Below are 25,925 nucleotides of genomic sequence, written 5' to 3' on the forward strand. Positions count from 1 at the left end.
AAACCTCCTGGAATTGCATTGTCAAAAACTTCAGCATAACTGGATGCATGGGACTTCTCATACTTCCCTTTGGATACCCAGTCTAAGCCCACCAAGGTAGGTTCCTGTCTAGGTCAGTCCAAGTTAGGTGACTGATGTAAGCCAGACTCACCCTCCAGGAGCACACAGAGAGGGCATCTGAAATTACACACCAATGGTAGCTAAAATTTGGTGATACTATTTTTATTGTACTGACTTTCTTTTTACATTTTTTTCTTGATATTATTCCCTACAGAAAGTTTGAACTCTCAGAGATGCCCAAGGGTTTTGTAAACCAGGTGCTGTTAAGTACTTTTGAAGATCCTGACACAATAAATTGTTAGGAATATTAAAGCGATATTTTGAGAATGAAATACAAAGAAAAAAGTTTTTTTTTTAAACAAAGATATCCACAAGACATATATAGTACTTAAAATAAAGCCTCTGCATGTAAATTAGCTAAATGCACCTTTCACTTCTAGTAGGTGCTTCTGATTCAATTGTTTTGTAGGTGTGAAAAATAGTTTCTTTTCATATTACTTTTAAGAGCCTTCTGAAGTGAATCATTTTTAGCCAATGTGTGATTTTTTTAATAGATTATCTAGATTTAATTTTGATAAAGAAAAATGTGTATCAGCTTAGCCATTTAATAAGAAAATACATGGCCTAGAGAAATGTTATTTTAAAGCTGTTTGCCTTTTAAATTGTAACAGTCTGTATATTTGTCTAGACTCCATCAAGGGGACTATTGTAGCTGGAGGCATCGGTTTGAAGAAGACTAAAGGGCTACATCATGTCAAAGCCTCAAGTAGGAATTATTGCCTTTCTTGCCTCAGTTCACAGCTGTATTATGTCACCAAATCACATCACAGTGTAATCAAAGATGAATAAAATATTTTTTTTCTTTACCTTAAACGCTTTCCCTGTCAATTACAATCAAAGGACATGATTTCAGGTCTGTCAGTTTACTGGGTTCTCTCCTACTGATGACTCCAAAACTGTAATCTGCTAAATATAAAATGAATCAGAGAAGTCTTAGAATGATTCTGCTATTAAGAAGAAGAATGTTTTTCTCCCACAGGGGACAGGAAAGTAATTGGTCTTTAAAGAATGAAATCAAAGATGTTAAAAAATGACCTTTTTTGGTCCTCTCCTCTCCACCTTTGCCTTTTTGGATTTTTTCTGTGCTAAACCCTCAGCTGTTCAGTATTCTCCTCTTAAGAGGACAGGCATAAGTATTCTAATCAAATCTGTCCAGTTTTGTGTGCCATTAGCGTAAACATTTAACTGGCATCTTGTTTGCTACATCACACCTTTTTTTCTCTCTGTGTTATTGTCGATTAGGTGCTTTGTAATGGGCAGGCTGTACGCCTGCTGCAACTCCAACTTCTAGGCAGTTTACTGGCTTGATTACATCATTAACCATAATCAAAAACATTTCCCCAGAATGATTTTAGCTTGGTAGTAAGGATTGCTTCCTTTGATCCTAGTAGCATCATTTTACGATAGGTTGCTCCTCATTTACACTACAAATGCTGGCAAAAATGAAAGTGGTATCTTCACTAGTAATACCAGATAAAATAAAATAACGGGTTCAGCAGTCATGCCAGCTGCTTTCATCGATGAACAATCACTTTTTTCTTGTAAGAAAAAGTATGTATATACACATATATATGTGTATGTGCGTGTGTTATTCTGTGTACTGCAATTTCCTAATGTGTATCCTTGCATTATACTTAACAACACAACCCTTTTCAGTATTTAAACTGTGGTAAAAAGCACGTCATTGAATTGCAGCCTTGCAAAATGTTTTCAGTCACAGCAAAAAATTTCATTACACCTGCATTGCTTGCATACAGACCAGAAGTTTATTTTAGTGCACTGTAGTCTTGTCAGAAGCCTCATAGATAGCAGATTTAGTTTCCATGATTTCTAATGATGTGTCCTTATTATAAGGCTAGTTCAATAGTTATAGCTCATATCAGTTACCTGCACTATGAAAACGTCAATTGAGTAACCACTCCAAAACTGAAAACCTAGATGGCAGACTTACCTACTACAGTGAAATTATACATGTGCTATTCTAGAGCACTAACAGCAATACACCAGATGCATATAATAAAAATCACGTTTGATCTGTACTGTCTCCAGGACTGAGCTAGAGCTGACCCATGTGGGTGTGACAGACAGAGGATGTTCAAAGACCATCATACTGGCAATGCCCTTGATCTCTCCTGTGCTCTTCCTGTCATATTTTACAATTGGGGCTTTTGGTTTTTTACGGTAGATCTAAAGTTTACTGGGGGAAGCTGAGAAGTGTTTTGTGGACACTTCTGTTTTGTGTGCAAGCATGTGTCAAAGGGATAGAAAGGGAAGAGATGTTTTGTGGACCTATCCAAGCTGTGCATCTGTGCTTGACTTCTGGGGATTAGGTTTGATGTCCCAGCTGGTGGTGTTCAGTCCCACATCCCTACCTTACTCCCATCCAGCTGCTCCATGTACTGCAGGGCCAACGGACATGGAGGATTTACGTAACCTCTCACCTTCCTCTGTTAGAGCTGGACAGCCAGGAGCTGGACACCTCTAGCTACTCTGGATGCCAAGTCTCACTTGCTAGCAGATTTTGCAGTTGAACAGATTCCCCAAAACCTTATTTCTTTATTACTTTATTCCCATTTTGAAGCAAAAGTGCTGCACTTTACAAATGTCTAACAGGCACTTGTCTTCCATATGCTTGCTTGAGGAGCAGTAGAAAAGGAAAAGGAAATTAGTGCCGTCTTCTTGTTGGTTAAACCAAGGAAATTTGTTTGATGTTCTTCAGTTGCTGATAGTTTTGTAGATTTTAATATAAGCCTGAAAGAAACCCATAAAAAAACTAAAAGCTCAGAATCTACTGAAATTGTCATCAGCTTATGCCGTCCACTGTGGCAGAGGACTAGGGTTTGCCGGTTGTCCTGGTTTCAGCTGGGACAGAGTAAACTCTCTTCTTAGTAGCTGGTACAGTGCTGTGCTTTGGATTTAGTGTGAGAATAATGTTGATAACACGCTGATGGTTTAGTTGTTGCTAAGTAGCACTTATCTTAAGCCAAGGACTTTTCAGTTTCCCATGCTCTGCCAGCAAGCAGGTGTGCAAGAAGCTGGGAGGGGACACAGCCGGGGCAGCTGACCTGAACTAGCCAAAGGGGTATTCCATACCATAGAACAACATGCCCAGTGTATAAACAGGGGGGAGTTGGCCGGGAGGCGCGGATCGCGGCTTGGGAACTAACTGGGCATCGGTCAGCGGGTGGTGAGCAACTGCACTGTGCATCACTGGGGTTTTTTTTCTACCCCCCCCCTTCCTTTTTTTGTTATATTCCTTTTCATTACTATTATTATTATTATATTTCATTATTACTATTGTTAGTATTATATTTTACTTTAGTTATTAAACTGTTCTTATCTCAACCCACGAGTTTTACTTTTTTTTTTTTCCCTTTCCTCCTCCTCACCCCACTGGGAGGGGGGAGGGGGAAGTGGCTGCATGGTGCTGAGTTGCTGGCTGGGGTTAGACCACGACACCAGTGATGATACACTTTCAATTTTTAGAGATGCCAATGAATAAAGGAAGGGTAGCAACTGGGTGCCAATGAATAATGGAAGGGTAGCGACTGGGTCCTTCCTTGGCAGGTGTCCAAGGAAGCCATGATGTATTTATGTGGATATTCCCTGGCTTTTCAGAAAAAGAAAAACAAATACAGTCTCTAGTGGCCAAGTCTAAAATGGTCACTGCCTTTAGTAGGATGATGCACCACACAATCTACAAACATGGAGACACAGGAAGCAGACTGCCTGCATCCATCAACTTAGTAAATGCCTCCAGATTAGCAGAAATATTTTGAAACAGCCAATAATTATAAAAGAGTTGCTTGCCATTGCATAATTATTTTATAAACCACATAACATACAACTGTTACTTACTCACAGAGGCCCTCTTCACACTGTACCATATGGCTAATGGCTTCTATTGCACATCACACCATACTGAGTATTCCTTCTCATCATACTGTATTGGCTACTGTCTCAGTTTGCTGCTAATGTCTGTGTTACCCTTTCACTGCATGTTTATTTTATGAAATTGTGGCATCTGTTTTTGGTGTTTATTCTAAAATGACAAAATGCTATGTTTCCAGCCCTAGCCTGAAAATTACCTCAGTATTAATTTCCCAAGGTAGATTTAAAAATATATTCTTGTTGTCTTTTTCCTGAGTCTCTGACAAACAACTTTTGACCTTTTTTGCATTTTTATTTAAAGTAAGGGGGGGGGTTGTTTCTTGAATTTTGTTCCTGAATGATTTGCACTGTTTAATATTGGATCTTTTCTTTCTGTTGGTGACAACCACACTTTGCCTACACTGACCAAGCTGCCAAAAGATTAAAATATAAATAGCTTTCTTTTTCATTCAGCTCCCAAACACCTTCATAATCTTTTCACAGCAAATATCTAATTCTAGTATGAAAGCACTATTGCGGGACCTATACATCAAGGATACACACAAAGAACATTTTTCAAAGTTTCAGTGGTATCATAGTAGCTGGAATATAATTTAAAAACAAAAGAATTAAGTACAGCAATGGTAATTGTCCTGGTTTCGGCTGGGACAGAGTTAACTCTCTTCTTAGTAGCTGGTACAGGGCTGTGCTTTGGATTTAGTGTGAGAATACTGTTGATAACACACTGATGGTTTAGTTGTTGCTAAGTAGCACTTATCTTAAGCCAAGGACTTTTCAGTTTCCCATGCTCTGCCAGCAAGCAGGTGTGCAAGAAGCTGGGAGGGAGCAGAGCCAGGGCAGCTGACCTGAACTAGCCAAAGGGGTATTCCATACCATGGAATGTCATGCCCAGTGTATAAACAGGGGGGAGTAGGCCGGGAGGCGTGGATCGCGGCTGGGACATCGGTCAGCGGGTGGTGAGCAACTGCATTGTGCATCACTGTTTTTCTTCTCCCCCCCCCCTTCCTTTTTTTGTTATATTCCTTTTCATTACTATTATTATTGTATTTCATTATTACTATTGTTAGTATTATATTTTACTTTTGTTATTAAACTGTTCTTATCTCAACCCACGAGTTTTACTTTTTTTCCCTTTCCTCCTCCTCACCCCACTGGGAGGGGGGAGGGGGAAGCAGCTGCGTGGTGCTTCGTTGCTGGCTGGGGTTAGACCACGACAGTAAGCTATATTTTAAACTTTCTTAATAATACTTTGAATAAGTGATTAGAACTGGAATAGCCCTAGAGATTTTAATTTTGTGTCATCAACCAATGTGTCTGATTCAGGCAAAACATTGATTCCACCCCAGATACCACCACCAACTACTAAAGACACAAACAACTTGCATTTGAGGGCCCAGTTCCAACAAAAGTCTTGTTTGACACTGGCCAAGTGTATGCTGTGGAACTGGGTCATTTGCAGTCACTTTCTTACAGACAAATCCTGGAATCTTTTCTGCAGCCACAGACTGCAGTAACAGTCTGTTGGGCAAGACAGCCAGGTCAAGGGTAGCTACAAGGCTGGCAATAGAGCAAGTGTTATGCACTTGCTTCTCCAAGGTGAATCACATGGAAACGTGGTCGTGACCATCTGTGTGCAAGTGTTGTGCTGTTGGCCCTTGGTGTAAGCCTCACCGTGAGGCTGTGAAGTCTGGTTTTAGCATCTGATCCTGCTCTTGTGAAAGTTGGTGACTTGTTTCCCAGGTACTTCAGCAGGACCAGATTGAGGCCTTTGGAGGACAATCCAGTTTCGAGTTCCTCAGTGTCTGTTTACTTTAATACAAATTGCCCATGAGCAGTGTCCCATGGGACGTACCTGGGTGGCCCTGCATGGCCTGGGGACTGACTCACCCACCAGCTCAGAGCTCACCTCATCTTCCAGCATGGTTCCCCTACAAATGGCCGCTTCTCTCACCCTGCAGACCAGTACTAAGCTAAAATCAATCTGCTCACTCAGTCTGTCTGCTGACAGGTAACACAGTTACAGAGAGCTATTTGGCAAATTCAGGCATTTGCAACACTTGGCAAAATTACTCAAATGCATTCAAGTATTTTTGAAGCTGTCTCTGCTGCTCATGATGTTCCTCGGGCACTTACAGCAACTGATACCTAGGGAAAGAGAAGAAAGACCCATTCCAGCACACCAACTCTCTGCTGAATACTGTATGCAGAGCCTTAACTGCTTCTTAATAAGTTTTCTAATTGATCTGTTCTAGTTTAAAGTGTCTGGTGTTATCTTTTGCTTGGTTTTTTTTTCTAGATGTCACACTCTGAAATTGTCTCAGTGAAGCAAAGACAGAGTGAAACAATCATGCACAGGGTGTGCAGACTAAACCAGAGGATTCCCGTGTATCAGTCTACACGTGGAGCTGGCTACACTTCCAATCCATCATTTGGAAAATGCTAGTAATTCAAAAAGAGGAAAACGTTCTGGCAAGAACAAGGAAGGAGAAAGTGGTTGTTAAATGTCTGATGGACAGCTGGAGAACTTTAGATCTGATTTAATTCAAAATCCTTGTATACCTGAGTGCAGTTTATTACTTATTAACATGACCTAGTGCTTGTTGAATGGACATGGCTGCAGTTTTGCCAACTGCATTGAAACAGAAACAGGTTCCCACAGTAACCTCACACTAATATTAGCATGACCTGAGTACTATCAGGTGTGTGGTTTTATGCAAAAAAATGACATTTTACTGTATATTTAATAGGAAACTCACCCACTTTCCAGTTTGCAGGAAATCATAGAATTAAAAAGTTTTTTTCTCTATTTTTTCAATTTTAACTTTTGCAAATCTAGGGAAATTTTTAAATGGAATAAAAGAAACCAACATGATACACTGAATTGCACAAATAGGAAGAAAGAAACAATAGGAAAAGGAAGTATTCAAAAATAATTTTTTTTTCTAAATATTCTTGGGCAAATAAGGGAGGAATTGGGTTCATAATATATTATCCAGACAATCTGTCTGGATTGTCAGCATGTCTTTCATGAAATGAAGATTCATAAGGAGCCAATAGGTAATCTAAGCAATATAAAGAGTCATCAAATAAAGGATCCTCAAAAGTGACAATGAGAGTGCCTTATACTTAAATTGGACTATTGATTTTATGGAAGAAGACCTTTACATCAGACATTTTGGTCTGCAGAACCATGGAGACATGCTTTACTGCATTTGTTATTGTCACACAGATTATGGAATTGCCCTGTGAAACAAAGTTTGACTTTACCTTGTGATTTCCTTTGCATCTATGATATTTGAATTAAGAGTTATTCAAAAGTTATGCCTTATTTCCTTCCATACTTCCATCTTCAGACTGCTGTCAAGTATTATTTATTAACTCTATTATAGTACTACATTGAGACCTTACTCAAGATTATGCCCCTACTGTGTAAAACTCTGTACATTATAAAATAAAAGATAATCCTTCTCCCAAATTCTTACATCAACATAAGTGAAAGATGTTAGCATAACATCTCATGATAGCATAAAAAGAAAGTAAATGACTTGATCGATGGCCAATGGTAAGTCAGTGGCAGAGCCAAGACCAACATAACTTCCCAGCTCCAGCTCCCTGCTCCAAATCAGCAAGGATGTAACAAGAATGACAGTAAAAATGTATGAGAGAACTTTTTTTTTGCAAGAAGAAGGAAAAGAGTTTCATAGCTTTATTTCATTATTTTTTAACAGCTACCTGAATTGTCCCTTTGGACAGACATCTCTTTGGCTTGCAGAAATAAAGTAGAATGTAACAGAACGCTTATTGACAGGAGGAAGAAAACCAAAACTTCTTTATGTTAGTTAAAAAGTCATTACTATGAGAGCAAATATCTGTTCTACAGTATCTAATGTTCTTCCCTTTTCAGTGCCCAAGATCCACTGTTTTTTTCTCTATTCTCTCACTGTATTTTAGACAAGATGGAACAGAGGCTCCTTGGTCTCACTGACCCAGTGGAACAACAAAGACATTCACATTAAAAGAGATGTGGTTACCCTGAGCAGGAAAAATATATCCCCTTCCAGATTCAGCCACTGGTTTTTAAGAGATACAGTATTGACTGAGTAGCGAATAGTAGTATCTGTCACTATTGTGACAAGCTATTTTAACAACTAATACATATTTTAGGGGGAACTGTATTTGGTGCTTAGTATGTTAATCTGAGCAGTACGTGTCACTGAATTCCTTGATCTTCGTTTCCTTTAAAATAATGACAATTAGTACAGAAAAGTAGCTCTTCACAACAGAAGCAGATTTACTGTTGATGATCTTCCTCAACTACATGATGAAAAGGCTTAATTCCTGAAAGGAAACATCTAGGTTGCCACACTGGACTGGAAATAGCCAAGTCAGACACAAACAGCAGCGAGCAGAGCTGTGATGATCACTTAAGACTTTCCAAATGCAGACACAGCAAGAACAAAGAAATTCTTCCACAAAACAATTCCCGTTAAATAATTCTTGGAGTAGCTCAACTTAGTCAAGAACTTGAAGATAAAATCAGATAAATCCTACTGCCTACAACTAGGACTAGGCATCTGCATTTAACAAGAACCTCAAAACCTTTTACAGATGAATTGTGGCTGAGATATATGCAGGCTGAAGAGCTCTTCAGAGTCTGTTCCAATGAAAATATTGTCTAAGTACATAAGCATTAGAGCTGAACAAATAATTCTCGATGAATAATTTATCTGATTGATTTCCTCTTTTTATTCTCTCCCTCTTCAGAGGCTATGCACGGACAGAACAAAAAGTATATTGAATTTATTCATTATTTGAAATTATTCACAATCTTGTTCAGTGAATAATTCTAGGCCTGCAAATCCTTTGAACTGCGGACTTTGAGTAGCTAATTTGCAGCTCACACCATAAAGTGTGTAATAACGAACTAACTAGCTAGCCAAGCACAGTTTTTAATTGCAAGAGTCTGACATCTGAATGAGTCCTGTTTGAAATTCAGTTCAGTAAGTGTACAAATGCTCAAGCTAAAAAGTCATTTTTCGCAGGCATTTTCCCTACTTCAGTGCAAGTGCTCCAACGATGGGTTTGAAGTATTTGGAGAATACAAGGCTACCCATTCACACAGTTCTGATAGTCCCCTTTTCTTCTAATGAACCTTAGCAATAAATAGATGAACTTATTCAGGAGCAGAAACATTCAACTTAGTGTAAAAGCGCATATTAATAAGACTAATAAGAAGGTTCATGTGATAATTTTTGTCTTACTGAGAGCTCGCACAAAGAAGGGAAAGGAAAAATATCACCTTGAACAAGTGAAAACACAGAGTTGAGTCCGGCAAGTCTCCACAGAGCTAGAACCACAGTCTTTTTTCGTGCTTTTTTCCTCTCTGCTTTATTTACTCCTGTCTGTCCTTGACAGATTCATCAGTTTTAAAAGTGAACTTCTTCTGGGTCTCCATATCACTCTTCTCCTTGAAAGACTGGCTACAGAGAGCTGATCAAAACAGAGGGCAGGTAGACAACCAGAGCAGGATTTCAAGAAAGGCTTTAGCATGCTTTAAAGTGTTTCAGCTAGGGGCTTGCTGAGGTCAGAGGCAGCATTAACTGGAATTTGTCTGCCACTTCTTTGGTGTTTCTGGGTATCCCTAGAGGCTTTCTCATATCCTACCTTTGAACTTCAGACTTTTAGCATGCTGGTGTATATCTCATTCCACAATTTTGATTGTGAATCTAGCCAAAGAAATAAGCTAGAGTTTATTTACCACCCATCAATCAGCAAATAAATTATTTACAGATGTGTTCATTTATTTGACTCTTTCATTTATTTACTTATGACTACAGCAAATACCACCATCAGACAGTGTCCAGATGGAAAACAATTACCTCACACTGGAACCGTATGCTTCCTAACAGAACTTGAGAAATTATTTGACTTTCGGACAGCTAGAAACACTTAGAAGTAAGTTCAGGCCTGTTTTTGCAAGAAAATCCCCTTTGGATACAGTTGCTATTAAATCTTTCTGACGTATCCAAAAAAAAAAAAAGGATTTGACCTTCAGAAGGAGGCTTAGGATACTGTGAGTCCAAACTGAATGGTAATCCCGTGTAAGTGGCAACTCAAGAGTAGACTCTAATCCTCTAAAACGTTGCCCTGTGCACTGTGTCAAGTGCAAGAGTAACCAACCCATGTTGTTTATCCAAATACATGTTACCTAAGGCTCAGAGTATTGCTAGATGTAGCATGTCAGAATTTACTAGGAGAGGAAGAGCCCTTTGATTACATTGGAAAAGAAATAATTAGAATCGTACTAGCAGATCAAATTTGAATATAAAACCTTACACTACTTGCAGTTGCTTAATAGAATTTATAACTACTTACAACATTATAACCACTGAGGTAAAATGGGAGCACAATGAAATTGATTCAATATAGATCAGTATAGATGACAAGGAAGGATATGTCTCTGTATTCTTCACTGGCATCTCACACACTTCACAAATCCAGGGAAGTAACAGTTCTGCAGTAATATGCAACACTGGGAATTTACAGTTTGAGACCTTCTTCTCTGCATCTCCAGACTGTGTTGAAACAGAATCCAGCCTATCATCTGGATCATTATAGTCCAAAACTCTACAGGCCCCACATCATTGCTCAAATGGTAGAAATGATAGCTTTCATCTGCACTCCTCCAAATCCAGATGCACTGTCATTTGCTCCTGCTGTGGCATTGCATTTTGAACTTCATGTTTCACTGGGTTGTGCCTTACAGGCAAAATGCATCCCGTATAATTCTAGAGAAGAATTGAACTAATTCAATTTCCAGACATCTTTTAAAGATGTTTGTGTTCCCAGATACGTGGTCATTTGGAGGGATGTTTTTTCAGTCCTGGCTGTTTCTGTTGCTTCTTTCAGGTGATAGAATGGGATAGAACCCTTGCAAGAATTCTCCCAAGGAATGGTATTAGCTGATATCTTAAAATCGAATGCAGTGCTTGGGTATTTAAATAAATAAGAATTCAGGAAACAGATTTTACGTACTAAAAAGAACACAACCCTGTACTAGAAAGAACCGTATGACCATCTTGTTTAAATAAGAGACAAGAAGATGATCAACATCATGCTTTATTAATAATAAAACTGGAAGTAATAACTATGGAACTAATCTATCTTGGAGGGAACAGTATATTCCTGTATTTCCTGTCTTGGAGGGAAGAGCAGATTTTTGCCACGGAAACTCCTTTCTACATCCAAAAAGATGGGTTTCATCAGAAAGCTTATTTCTTGTTGTAAAGAAGCTGAAATATTTTGGAGGTTTGCCAGACATCATGAAAAGCTAGGTTTCCTAGGGATTTCTTCATATCAAGGAGTATGAGTCCCATTAACCAGAGAGGGAAGAAAGATATTAAAGCCTTGAAAATCCTTACTCATACACACAGATATATTCCAACAACTTTACAAATAATACTTCACTTTTTAAGAGATTCTAAGGTGTTTTCCAAAATAGAAAGAACCAGCAGATCGAGTTTGTTAAACCAAAAGTGATTTGGACAGGGACACCAAACACAAAAGAAATTCTGAAGGCTTAGTTACAGAGAGGCAAAAAGACCTTCCTTCAGTGTCTCCTGTCCAGGAATCTGGGAACTGGCTTTGCCTTGATTGACCTTCCCTAACAGAATACAGATCGGCATGGGATATTTCTGGACGCCGTTACTTATAGACTGGAACATGGCTTGTCAACCATAGGCTGCAGCTGATACATAGGTAATTTAACAGCTATGAATTCCTTCACTTGCCAAGCACCTCCAGAGAATTTCCATTATGCAGACAGAAGGTGATCACCATAAATTTAATATCTTACAGATTTTTTTTTCTGTTGTTCATGGTCAGCCTTTTACATTTTCAGCTTACAAAGGTACAGATGGGATTCACTAAACAGTTCAGAAGCTAAATATACTTATGCCCTCCATTATAGTTTACAAACATGAAGTTAAGACTCTGATCATTAAGTAAACTAAATATAACTTGAAATCACCCTATCAGTGGTACGGTTTTAAATTCCTATTTTCTTTTCTTTTTTTGTTTTGTTTGTCTGATATTGAATTACTTTTTCAAGGCTAAATAAATAGTAGATGGATCAATCTTTAGGTCGCAAGATGTATCTTTTCATTGCCAGGTAATATTCATAGCACAGCAGGGCTAAATGATGCTCCACAGTTTGAGGGCATTTCATGGAACCTTTGCAGTGATTATTTTAAGTGATGACATTTAAGTGGTATGAAGTGGACATCTAAATCTTTGGATTTTGGAATGAAAACTGTTGTGGGAAGATATTTTCAATAGCACAAATAAGAATCAGTTAGCCACCTTCCTTTTTGACTAACCTTATTTGCATTGCCCAAAATTAAACAATTCAAGTCGTCCTGACACCCATAACATTTTTTAAAGATTGGGTAGCTTTTCACTTTATGATACTACCCTCTGAACAGGAGAGCCCACAACTGGAGACGGCACCCCAGATGTGGCCTCACCAGTACTAAGCAAAGAGGAAGAGTCACCTCCCTCCATCCCTTGGCAAAACCTTTCCTAACGCATTGCTGGCTGATGTTCAATTTGATGTCCACCAGGACCTCTAGGGCCTTCTCTGCAAAGCTGCTTTCCAGCTGGTTGGACCTCAGCCTGTGCTGGTGCCTGCAGTTATTCCTGCCCAGGAGCAGGACTTTGCATTTCCCTTTGTTGAACTCCATGATATTCCTGTCAGCCCATTTCTCCAGTCTATTGATGCCCTTGTGAATAGCAGCACAGCCATCTGGTGTATCAACCGCTCCAACAAGTTTTGTATCGTCCGCAAACTTGCTGAAGGTGCGCTCTGCCCCATCATCAAGATCATTAATGTTAAACACTATTGGCCTCAGTATTGACCGGTGGTGTATACCGCTGGCCTCCAGCTGGGCATCACGCTGCAGTTGAGCTAGATTTCAGTCCACCTCACTGTCCACTTACCTAGCCCATACTTCATCAGTTCACCTATGAGAACGATGTGGCAAAAGCATTGCTAAATTCAAGATAAACAGTATCGACTGCTCTCTCCTCCTCCACCAAACCAGTCACCTCATTGTAGAAGGCTGTCAAGTTGGTGAAACATGATTTCCCCTTTATAAAACAATGCAAATTACTCCAAATCACCTTCTTGTCCTTCATATCTTTGGAAATGGTTTCCATTCAGCAGTGACTTTTTCTTTTCTTGATAATATTGACAAGGCATCTCATATTCACCTCAACATTTTGGGGGGATTAAAAAAAATCTGATATTAATACTGGTACATCACTGAGAACAACAAATAGTAAGGACAAGTTGTGAAATATTCCTGGTTCAGAACTTCAAAGGTAGGGCAGAAATCTAGGCTAGGATAAATTATAATTCTCTTAATTAACAGACTTATAATGGAAATGCAAATTCTGAGAGAAATGATAAAAGGAAGTGTAGATCCTAATTACAGCTTATCAGAAAAATATTTTTTAAATGTTGAAGTAATTTCCATTTTGCAAGATTGAGAATGATCATTGTCTCTTCACAACAAAACCTTTCCCACAATCTTCCAGAAGTTTTTTTGCCTTGGTTTGGTTTTATGTTTAACAGAATAAATTTTTTGCCAGTGAATTCATTTTAAGAAATCAGTAAAATTGCAGTTTCTCTAGTAAATCATTAAAAGGTACAAATCTGAACAACGAACAAACTTTTTTTTTAAAAAAAGGTTCTGTTCTGATGAGCAATTTTGTGCTGACTCCATTTACACAACACTTCATAACATTAAAACAGGGTAAGGCCTGGGGTTTTATTTTTTCTAAAAAAGCGATGGAAATCACACTCTGGAAGTGCTGGTTCTGCATTTAGGAACCCATTGGTTGTGATCAACAGGAGGAGGAGGAGGCTCCAGCCGACCTTCGCGCTCCTCTGGTGTTGTTGCTATGGCAATACTGAGCATCAGATTAGACCAGCTGTAAAGAGAGACATGCTGTGTGCTCCCTGAGTCCCTACTTTGCTCTTTCTTTTGTTGTTTTTTTTTATTAAAATAGCAATACAGATTGTTTGCGCTGAACATGTATAATAATAATGTGTGAAAGAATAAACTCATTAGACAGCAGAAGCTACTGTCAAGGCAAAAACCTAGTGGCAATTAAAAAGAACAAGGCATTTTGTAGGTGTGATAAACCCTCATGTGTCAAGACAGAGCCAAAAATTGAATGAAACCTCTCTGCAGTTACATTAGCACATTACTATTCATCACTGGTGTTTAGGGTTTTTAAACTTTCCTTTGAACCCATTGTCAGAAGCAGGTACATACTATTTGCAGCACTGACCTGAAGTGGTGTATAACCTTCTAAAAGAAGGTTAACATAAGCCTACAATGGAAACCACCCAACTAACTTAGAGCATCCTAAAAGAGAGGATTGCACAACAGTAATTAATAAACGAAACACAGAAACTTCATTTCCGTTGTGTGTTGGATTTTTCACCTTAAAAACTACATTTGGTGTCTTTCACTTATCTATTCCTCTTCCTTTAAGGCTGCTTATGTTTAGCATTAATGTATGGTAGGGACACAAGTTAATGATAAAATCCCCTGCCTGCATGTATATACATAAATACACACACACACAAACACTCTGACATTTTTGCTCTAGAAAAAGAACACAATGTTTTAAGAGGTTGTGCATATCAGAGGTGCACATACTGCAGGAATCAGGGAATCCAGAAAAGGTTTGCCGTTGTTTGAGTCCTGTGCAGCCGGTGTCTGTCCTTTTGGTAACTCAGGGTCTGGCTGGCACATTGGCAGTGTTTTTCAAATTCCATGCACTCTTTTGATACTTAAGCACTGTGACTGAATAGCTTTTACTTAGCAGGTTTCCTCAATAAAGCACCAATCAAGCTGAAAGAAATTGTTTAATCCATGACTTGGTCTAAGGCCAGGTCAAGTTGGTCTCATTTATCATCTTTTTAAGGTGGAGCTTTTAAATATGGGCAGATGATACAGCTCTAAGTACTGGAACCCATATGGAGAAGGTATGGCTCCATTACTATTAACAAGTCATTGTTAATACCTCTTTGCCAAAGTAGCAGAACACAGCGCCTGGTCAAACATAAAAGCCTTTGAAGATTCTTATGGGAATTCAGTTAGACTTTCACTGTGTAAATGCACAATTTGTTTCTACTATATAGACCTTGAAATGAGGTAGATCCCAAAGGCTATAGCAAAACATCTGCAAGATCCTGTATGGGTCAAATATTCTACTGATGTGATTTTCTCTTTGAAAATTGGTTTACAGATGGTTAGCAAGGTGTTCACAGTGTTCAGTTTTATTATTTCATTGTTGACATTTGCGTCCAGTGCTCTGAAAATAACTTTGTGAATTCAATACAATAATTACTGCCTAAAGGAAACATTATTGAGTTACGTGAGGAAATTAAAGTGAGCCATTTCATTTCTTTTATTACCGTTTATTAACTTTTCTCCATATGTAAATCATCAGAGAATTTAGAGGGGAGTTTCAGAAGAATTACTCTTTATGAAGCCCGGTGCTGCTACTTTTACTTTCGGGCTTGGCATCGGCCAGATTTATCAGCCAGATTCTGCAGAACAATGCCTTGTCCTGGTGTGTATCACCACCAAATTCTGGCTCTTCATCAATACAGCTAGCCCAGGGAGAGCAGCGCCACTTAAACAGTGATCGTCAGGGGAAGAACAGCTAATTTAAGAGCGCTTATACTAGAAAACAAGCACTATGGATATGGATATTCTCTACAGACAAGATGATCAGAAAATGGTAGGTTCAAAAGAAATATTATTTTTCTCCATGACGAGAAGGGGAATAGTTTCTTAAGTTGTTGCTGTTTACTGTCGAGAAAACTTTGAAAGAGTGAAGGTGTTCATCTTGGGAATTGTCTTATTTCATTAAAAAAAAAAAACCAGGGCAAATGGGCTGCATTTCTAATCTCTGCTTAATACTAGGAGTTGATTTAAGATTGAGCATCCTCAAAAGGTCTCAATTTACCTTGTAACAGCAACACTGGGCTCTCAAAAGTGCAAATGTAGACATGTATTCTGTGGTGAACAGCCACAGTGCCGAACCTCAGTAAAACTAATAAATCTGAATAATTAATACACCGATCACAATCACAATCAGCTGTCAGGCAAAAAAATATAATTCATTAAATAAAAATCAGTTATTTATTTCTCATTGTTTTAGCTGTATGTATCTGTTTTAGATGCATGGAAAACTGGACAATGAGAAAGACTAGCTTTTCCCTTCTTATTTCCCCTGTTTATTAAAAATATGCTTGAGAAATAAAACCTGAGGAGGGAGGGGAGGGGAGAAGAAAATATATTATGCCTCAAAGGAAAGAGAAATTTGCTGGATACAACAGAAAAAAATTATTATGATTTTCCATGTGGAAATAATACAGCTACAACCAGCACACCAAGCCTGATTTCAGATCAGCATCATCTGTTGTGTATGAACTACTCACGTAACACAAGGGATTGCGAGGTTAACTTCAGTGTCAGACTGAAGGCTTGGCTTTACCATGCCTTTGTTTGGAAAAGGTGACACTAAAGTTTTTGGAGGGTTTCTTGTAAAGCTTAGTTAAATCGTTGTTTGAAAAATATAAACCAATAGAAATGTGCCTTCATATCAGATAAAGGTAATTTGGGCCTACCAGACATCTATCATCTGCCCTTTTCCAGGCAATGCAGGAACACTGCATAGCAAATGTGATTTGGCGTAGGAGAAACAGCACCAGGATTTTTGTGTTTGCCTGCAACACTTCAGTTGCTATTAGTTGTAAATCAGTCCAGTCTGTACATTTCCGCTGGCCTTGACTTAGGCTCATCCCACCTCAGTTAGGAGCACATGTGCGGTTACTCACTTCATAGCTGATGTAAGGAGATAAACAGCTCCAAAGGGCAAGTCTAACTGCAGAGGAAAGGAGCCTGATTTAATCACCTAGCTGAGGTGTCTGAGCTTAACCAGGATAAATTAAGCGGGTCTGATTAATTTTGTTGTGTTTCTGAAGGAAGAAGAGTTCTGTGCTGTTTGTAATATGGTGGAATTGTTTTACAGTACCTGTGGGTCCCTCAAAATGTGCCAGAAATGGTGCCATCTTTGGGGGAAGAAAATCAGGGCTTCACATGATACCTCACACCACTTTTACTTCAAACTGGGATGGCTACACTCTGACTCAGAGCAAACATAAAAAAATTCTTACTGCAAAAGTGCATGCATGGCAGCATACTTAGCATTTTAATAATAATGGCTCACTGCAGTACTATTTCTAATTCTTTTTTACATTTTTTTTTATCATGAAAATGGATTAATGGTCCATTTTATGATTTTCCAACACTATTCTTTGCAAGGTGCAGGCATTCTGCTCAGATGGTTTACTTCTCTTCTGTGAGCTTTACGAGTGTGCTCCAGTTTGCTCTTTTCAGCGTGCTGCATGTTGAATATTTATCTGTGCTTTTCTTCAGCCCACCTCCAGATTTCTGATTCTCGTGATTCATGACAAAGTCTTTAATGACACTGGAAAGGACAGCCACCTCAATCTCATTGTTTGCACAATCAAAAGATCATAATCCAGCTGCAATAAATCTCAGCTCTGATGAGAAATAATTTGGCATTGCCTAAACATGACATGAATATGTTACGAAAAGTCTGTCTTAGTTTCTAACTTGCAGCTTGAAGCTAAGAGCAGTGGATGAGATCCAAAGTCTACACAGTACTTTTTGGTCTTGGTCTTTGAAGCTTACTAAGACTTTCTCAAACTGCATTTTATAAGCCCACTATATATTTTTCCTTGTAAAGGCCGTGTATTTTCTTGTAATGTTTTTCCCTCCCTATCCAGTTGAAACCAGTATATTCATAGTACGATCAAAGTGCAAATGTTGACATTTACACTGCTGGACATTTAAATAAAATTCTTATATAAGTATCTATTAGGCAAGATTTACTTCATGCCATTTTCAATCAACTACATAGGCAAGCAGTATATATAGAAAAATAAATCCCCTATTCATACTTATACAAATATTTCATGTACACTTTGTTTATTCATTGGAAGAAACTGAGCATATCTTCCGCAGTTTTACCACAGGTCATCTGAAGGGCAGTATCAGGATTCCTGTGATCCATGTAGGCCTCCCAAGAGGGCAAAGAACAAGACCTGTTTGATCCAGCACCTGCTGTGCAACCATCACTTGCATACTTTTTTGTAAATTTTTGCCAGACTATGAATAGTATAAATATGTAAGAAAGAGCAACAGGAAAATCAGCTGGATATTGAGAAAAATGCCATTAGGAGCCACTGATCAATCATTTCAGGCTACTTTTTTTTTTTTTCTCTGCTGGGTTTGCAGCTTCAGCAAGGTCAGCAATTGGCATCAGTATTAGCAGACCAAGACCACCACATAGTTTTTAGCTACGTTACCACATTGTGTTTTTGCTATAGTCTAGAAGGAATGTGCACAAAATGCAAAATATAACAGTTGGCATTTTTATGTGGTATGTATGACTGGCAAGCAGTTTGGAGACTATTTGATGAGCATTCAGAATACCCTGATAGGGTTTAGCTATACAGCTTCTAGGAATCATCAGATTCTAATTCCACAGAAAAACTTTAGCAAAAATCCTCTTAATTGCCAGATAAATTCTTGGAGGACTGTTTTGTTTTGTTTTAAGTTTAGGTCCTCTGGAACTTGACAAAAAGACCTTAGGGAATGGATTTGAGTAATGATTTTCTGAAGCTATTAAACTTAACAATGACTTCAAAGATTTAGCATCTGTTTTTTAAATGTTTGCATGAGGCTGACAGTTGGTATACAATGTTTCACCCCGTTGCAGTTGGCAACTACCAAGATATTAAATGTTACATAAAATACAAACTTCGCCTGAAACCATGGTTCTGATCAGGAGGAAGACTATGAAATATGGCATCTTCATTTTCATCAACCCCAGGTGAGGGTTTAAAGTCTGCTTGACTTACTGACACATGTACCTTTATGTCCCTAATCATTTGTTAGCACCAGAAAAAGGCAATGCGGTGAGGGCAGAGTGAGTTTCACTCCCTTCTGGCTCACGTATCAGGAGCTGTTAGCAAAATTCCAGCTCCATGGTGGGGATGTGTCAGTCCAAAACAAACAAGATGTTTTTCAGATGCTAGACTGTTTAAAACTCTGAGACTTGGAAAAATTTATTTTATTTTATTACTGTAAATTGAGCAAGTTTAATTAATATCAGCTCACTGACAAACAAGTATGCTGGTTTAATGGTTGGTTTTCACACTGTGCAACAAATCCTGACACACAAGCCTTTATAGGAGTCGAAAGCCCAGACAGCAGAGCTAATGTGATTCCACTTTGCAGCTGGGTGAAGGGTGAGAGAAACAAATCTGTGCAGCCCCCTTCCCTTTATGGACGAGCTCCTTCATTTCATTCCGCAGGCCTAAAGCATGGCCAGAGGCTCTCAACTTCACCAGCTGCATGGAAAAATTTCCTTTTGGAAGAAACTTACATCATCTATTGCTAGACCTGTCCTGGGTCTCCATAGGTAGTGTGAAAAGTGAATAATTTACCGTTCGTAAAACTCAGATTATCTCCTGTTTGTCCATTCACTCTCAGCACCACCTACACCACCTGGGAGTTAGCTCTACTATTTGGCTCTTAACGATCCGGGCTCTAGTTGAATCAGTAATTTTATCTAACAAAAGCCACATAGGAAGAAAACAAATGAAATGCGGACTTTTTAATGCCACTGACCACAAAATGTGATGGCACTGCTTTGTCACTGGTTTGCTAACTGATTGCTATCTTCTGCATAGGTAGCCAGTGTTTTTGATCAAGATGTCAAACACACACTTTTATGCATTATTATAAATTGTAACGCAGGGCACAGTCTGGGCAATGTATTTGAGTGTAAGTGTGTAAGTTCTTGGGAAAGGAAACAGGTGAAATTTCAACTCTTTAAGACAATTGTTCTAACTTCTCACTGTTCCTCTCCCAATTTACTTAGTTCAGAGGAAAATAAGGGAAAATATTGTAATTACTTCCCTTTCATATCACTTCATTTGAAAGAAAGGCAATAAAGAAGGGGATACTTCTGAACTTTGAGAAGCTATGGCACAATTAACGTTGGGCTACTCCCCCTCTCCCTTCTTTAAAATAGTTTATTGAAACTAAAGAGTGGAAAGAGGAATCCTTCTGAAAGAAAGTCTGTTTATGCAGCGCTCATGGAAGAAAGTGTTCCAGAACATTAATTTATTTTAAAATATTGCCCTTTAATACTGCCAAGATTAATGAAATCAACTGTCATCTGCAGAGGAAGTGCCGGTTTACAAGCCAAAGCTGTTATGAATTACGTGCAGGATTTTTTCAAGATTTCAGAAAATTTTGGTAGAAACCATGTGTGTAATATGCTTATTTGATACAATTCTCCATTATTTAGCTCCTATTTTTTCCAGCACCCTATTTGGCTACGGATAAACAACTATCTTCACAGACTGGAAAGTATCCAAGAAATATTGAGATAAATAAGATGCATTTTCCCTAGGGATTTAGGGTGATATGATAAGCTGAGATCTGCCTCAAAGACAGATCTGAACATAAATGCAAAGCAGAACTGTGTGAAATCATCAACTCTGCCTGCTAAAATCAGTTCTCAGTTTCTTCTGTGGCATAAAATGTTCGCTGTATCTTTCTATAGCATCAAAACTTTCATCAGTTTTGACATCAGGTTTCTTGTACTCCCTGAGTATTAGTGAGCATTAGTGAAAGCTTTCACCAGGGCTCATTTCCTTTGTCGAGGTCATAACCTATTTCTTCTTATTCTCTCATTGATCGAGCTACCCAGCATCCTCTGGAAGGTCATAGATAATTTTTTCTTTGTAGTTTCACAGAGGGAAATTCTGATCTTTTTTAGGTTTGAGTCAATTAAAATGCAGATCCCTCACCCATACTTGTTATACAGAGGGCTACATATTTAGCTGGCATAAAGCAATACAAATGTAACTACCTTCCAATAGCTGTATACACCTATACTTTCTGAGAATTTGGGGCTGTAATTCCCTTGCATAATACTAACAACATTATTACTACCTGGCATTTCCACTCTTATGACAATATACGTTCTGTACGATGTATAAGATTGTAGTATACAATTTGCCATAGCTAGTACAATTCTACTGATTTCCACATAATTCTGCCATCCATAACCTAGATACTCCTTTTTTGTCTATACTGAAACAGAGAAGGCTATAAAGGTCTTCTGTGTAGAGTTACTGCAGTTGTAGGTCTTATCCTTTATAGATGAGAAGTGAGCAACTCATTGTTGGTCCTTCTAGACCCTGAGAGTATCCACTGACCATTGGAAGACCTACACAAAAGGGAGTTAATAACTTCTGGAAATGACACTCACTTTTCTTTTGGCTACTAGCAAAAGGCTGTAATAGCACTGTCTCCTTTGAAATAACACTTTTTTTCAGGATGATCTAGACAGGTTCTGGCCCTCGCTGCTGCCAGTAAGAAATATCAGAGATCACAGCCTGGCCTCAAAAACCTGCTCAATACCCAGTTTGGATCCTACAGAGGGAAGGATTAAAGCCCGTCATCCAGATGGAGGAAAGCAAATTTTATGTTAGACCTATGTAAACTCAGCAGATCTCTGACTGTCCTATTGAGTTTAGCTTTCTCATGGACGCATTTACACTAAAATCTCTCTTGAACATGTTTCAGCCTCCTCTTCTGCCCCTGCTCCCTTCATTGCTTCCTTCACCCTCTAACCCCGTTCTCCAACCACATATTCTTGTAAGATATCAGGCAGGCCAACCTAAGCACACCACTTCTGGTCTTACACTGGAACTTCCATTTGTTATCGTAAAATTTATATTTCATAGCTAATTAGTTTTGCACTCTTTTGCCAAAGAGTTTTTAGTCTGGATGACAGCTAGGTACCACGAATTCTAGCTTTCAACCTGCAGAAACCAGTCACAAGAATTAGATGCCTAATTCACTCCCCTGTGTAAATTTGTGTTTCACCAGGCTGCCTTCATGCTAGTAAATATTTATTTAACATAAGTTTTTCTCTTTTCTGTGATCAATGCGTTTCAAAGTAGTGAGCCAGAGAGCAGAAGATATATTTCATCAGGAAATCATAAGAGTTATGCACAGACTGATCCCTGCTTTGAAATTTTACCCTTGAGTGCCCGAAAGTCATTGGAAAGGAAAAAGTAGATATGTGAAACACAACTGTTGCGTCAGGTAGAATATAAGTGGACTTCAATCCCTAGGGAAGCTGCATCTAGCAAAGAGATAAAGTAGTTACTCCCTCAACACTGAACAAAGTTCAAGGGTAATTCACAAGCAGCAGCAGCAGGTAGAAAAGTTAAAATTCTTCTTGGCAATGAAAAGGGGGGAGAAAGACAGAAATCATTTGTAAATATGGACTCAGGGTATCATTCGGGTGATCAGTTTTTATCAGGGATCCCAGAAAGACTAGAGTCTTTGCTCAGGTGAATTCCTACTCATCACAATGGGATGTTGCCTGATCAGACAGGGGAGCACATGTGCAGCTCTGTCAGTACTATACTCACTTGCACAGATGAGCAGGGAGGTAGGAGGAATGGAGCATACACCTACACATGGTATCAATCTTGAGACAGGCTGAACTAGTAGAGAAAGGCCTTCCCAGTGGAAAAGTATCCCCCATGGCAATGAGCTAGGAACATCACTCTGCTATTCAACCTTTGCCATGTTCTGGGCTACAATAAAGACTGTGCGGACAGAGTAAAGGGGATGTGTTAGTCCCAGTTGTTTCAGCTGGTCTGAGCTAGGGTGAGTATAAAATGAAGCAATATGATGCCCTGGCAAATCCTGTACTGTACTCTCTATGGAAATAGCCTCATATCAAGGCATATTTAGGAGTTACACCTAAAACAATAGCTGTACAATAAGACAAGCAGCAGATTTGGGTTAACTTTTGGACAGTGGACTTGAATTAATTTTATCTAAGGACAACATCCTCTGAAATTATTGGTGAGGTTAAGAAAAAGGAATGGATTGGTTTTCATTAGAGCCCTGTGAGCTGTGTTGCTTCTCTACTTTCCAAATATTGCTTTAAAAAAATTAATTAAAACCCAACAGTTTATAGAGGTTTATACTGATTATACATCCCATATCGTTTTTTTTCAGGTGATAAGGTACAGGCTCCTGCATCCTGGCAAAACTCCAGGATGGATAATTACATTGCCTTGCCAAGTTTTAATTGGAAGAGGTGTTCTTCTTAACTTTGTCTCCTAAATTACCGTGCGTTGTTGTGTATTGTTAATTACTGACCACACATCTCCAGAGGAGGCTAACTTGCAGAGGTACTGTATTGCTGTAGTGTAATCCAGAAAAGAACTAAAGCTAAAGCCCTCAAATATGTCTAGAAGGATGTTGGCAGGGCAGGACTGATGTAGTGCCCTGTCATCCAAGCTTTACTTCTCCCCTTTCTTCTTTCATTTAAAATAATTATCAGTGTAGTCTGATGACAGAGCCCTTCCATTTTTTTGTGTATGTTCTAAGTGAAGAAAGAACCAACTAGGGTACAATTCCCCAGCTTCTCAGTGGTCTGTTGATGTTGTGGTGATTTGGAGGCATTTCTGTGAAGATCTCCGGCAGGCTAATTGGAGGCGTCTCAGAATACTCTTGCTGGGGTTGGAGGAGGATCGGTTTGATTTTGTTTTCCAGAGAAATGTTAGTTTGTTCTAACCAAAGCCGTTTGTGAAACAGGAACATAAATCTTTTGTCCCAAACCATTTTAGGATAGATGCCAAAAATGTTCTTTTTTCAATATTTCAAATTAGGAAATTAGGCAAAAAGGAGGAGAAAAGAAACAGAGTCCAAGCAATTTTGTATTTTAAAATTTTAGAAAAAAAATAGACTGAAGAAAGCAGAAATCAAAATAAAGCATTTCCAAAACATCTACAGAAACTTGTGTAATCTAAGCAATTTTTTTTGCTTGATTGCTCAACACAGAAGATGGTAATTTCAGCTTTTTTACCAATCCAGTGTATGGGAAAATGATCACAAATATGAAAAATTCTGAGAAATCAGGAAAGTTATATGTTTCCTACATACAAAAATAACATCATTTTATTTTTACATGATCGTATTTATTTCAAGCTGATGTCCAGAGTTTAAGCTAAGTGATATCACTTATTTGTAAATCTATACAAACATATATAATTAATGTGAATGTAGAAAACACTTGTGTAGAAATCTAAATATATTGTATGTATATTTGTACGGGTAACAAGACAATTTTTCTATGCAGTAAATATTGCTGTTAACCGGTGTGACAGTTTAGTTTGAGTACCCAACCCAGATAACTTATGATGTGAGAGAGTTCAAGTCCCCCTCCCAAAAGACGTATGAAGAGGGAATAATAAGAAGCAGGCAGTCACCATGTGAGGGAATAGGAAGTCCCTCAAGCTGCTGAGATCCTTAATCTTAAAACTACACAGATTTTGAGTGAAAAAGTTGGATACTGTCTAGTTTTAGTACTTTACAGGGCCTTCTCTCCTACTCTAGAGTTCTGAGGTCGGGCTTATGCTAAAGAGGACACGGTAAACCAAGAGTGCAATTCCAGGTCCTGACTCGGGGAGGGGGAGGTTTATCTTTTGTAGTTTGCATGGTTTAAGGCATATTCTTTGAGCAGCATTCATGGCATTGTGCCAGTGAAACCAGAGAAGACAGTAAATGCCTGCAGCAGAGTTGAAACTAGGCTTGCTAAAGCATAAACAGGCAAAGAAGAAGGAAGAAATTGCTCCTGAAGAGCAGTTGCTATGAGAAAATTATGACCACATGCAAATTCTCCAGGAAGTTGTGAAACATGCTTCAGGTTGTTGAAGAGTTCATCTACCTTTTATTCCCCCTGTTCCCTAAGAAAAAAAAAATACAATAAATTTCTTGAGCAGAATGATTTTAAATGATTGAGGAATCTCCCTTCAGTTTCCCAAACAGTTGTTTTATTGGCAACCGAAGCCCCTTTTTCATTACTCTTCAAAGATCCCTCCATTTCAATTCTACTTGTTCACATTCTGCTTCAAATGATACCCCACTGAGCTGACCACATGCGGGACTGTTTTCCAAGACCTCTTTTTTTAATAAAAATTCTCTTTCAGTGTCTCCACACCATGAAACAAATCACATAGCTTCATAAGCCATCAGACAATCCTTTCAGTTTCTTGTGCAGGCGAACTGAGCCTTTTTCATCTGATTAATTCACCAAGCAAGCTGATCTGGGAAGCATAAAAAGCTTCTGAGGCAGGATGAGAATCAGCAGCTCATATTTCATAATAGCATCACTAATGCCCCAAATTAAGTGCTGAGGCTGTTTTGCTTGGCAATATCGTTTCATGTTAATTTTGGATGGGACCAAACATGAAGTTGTAATCTCTCTCTGTCATGCTGCGACTATTTCCTTGACCATCTTAAGTGCTGCATTTTATGAGGAAGTAGCTATTACTGCTGGGTATGGAAACACTATACAAGTAAAACCTCCTTGAGTTCCTGCCCCAAAGAGTTTACAGATTCATGCATTCATTCCTCGGAGAGGGCACCCTTGGGGAGCATGCCTGGCTCCATGTAGGGGCTGGCCAAGAGGACCCAGAAAGGAGTAACTTGCAGGCCTGGAGCAAGGCGAGCCCTGTATTCAATGAATTTGACCTCAGCCTCTGAGGGAAAAGGAACCCTCTGAATGAGTTGCAAGCACAGGTTTTGCATGCTACACTGGTAATGCTGCACCAGATCACCTCTCCTGACCAGTAATTAGCAGCTCTGTTCAATTTGTTGGAGGAAAGACTTTAAGAGAAGGAAGTTTGATCCTTT

General features: G+C 38.8%; 1 long non-coding RNA gene across 1 annotated transcript in view; it reads right to left on the reverse strand.

The window, feature by feature from the left end:
• The window catches only part of LOC127020343 (uncharacterized), a 155,769-nt gene that overhangs the window by 34,316 nt on the left and 95,528 nt on the right, over positions 1-25,925 (reverse strand). The gene's annotated exons all lie outside the window — the stretch shown is intronic.

Source organism: Gymnogyps californianus, chromosome 10 (assembly GCF_018139145.2).
Source record: "Gymnogyps californianus isolate 813 chromosome 10, ASM1813914v2, whole genome shotgun sequence".
In the NCBI taxonomy this organism is placed as follows: domain Eukaryota; kingdom Metazoa; phylum Chordata; class Aves; order Accipitriformes; family Cathartidae; genus Gymnogyps; species Gymnogyps californianus.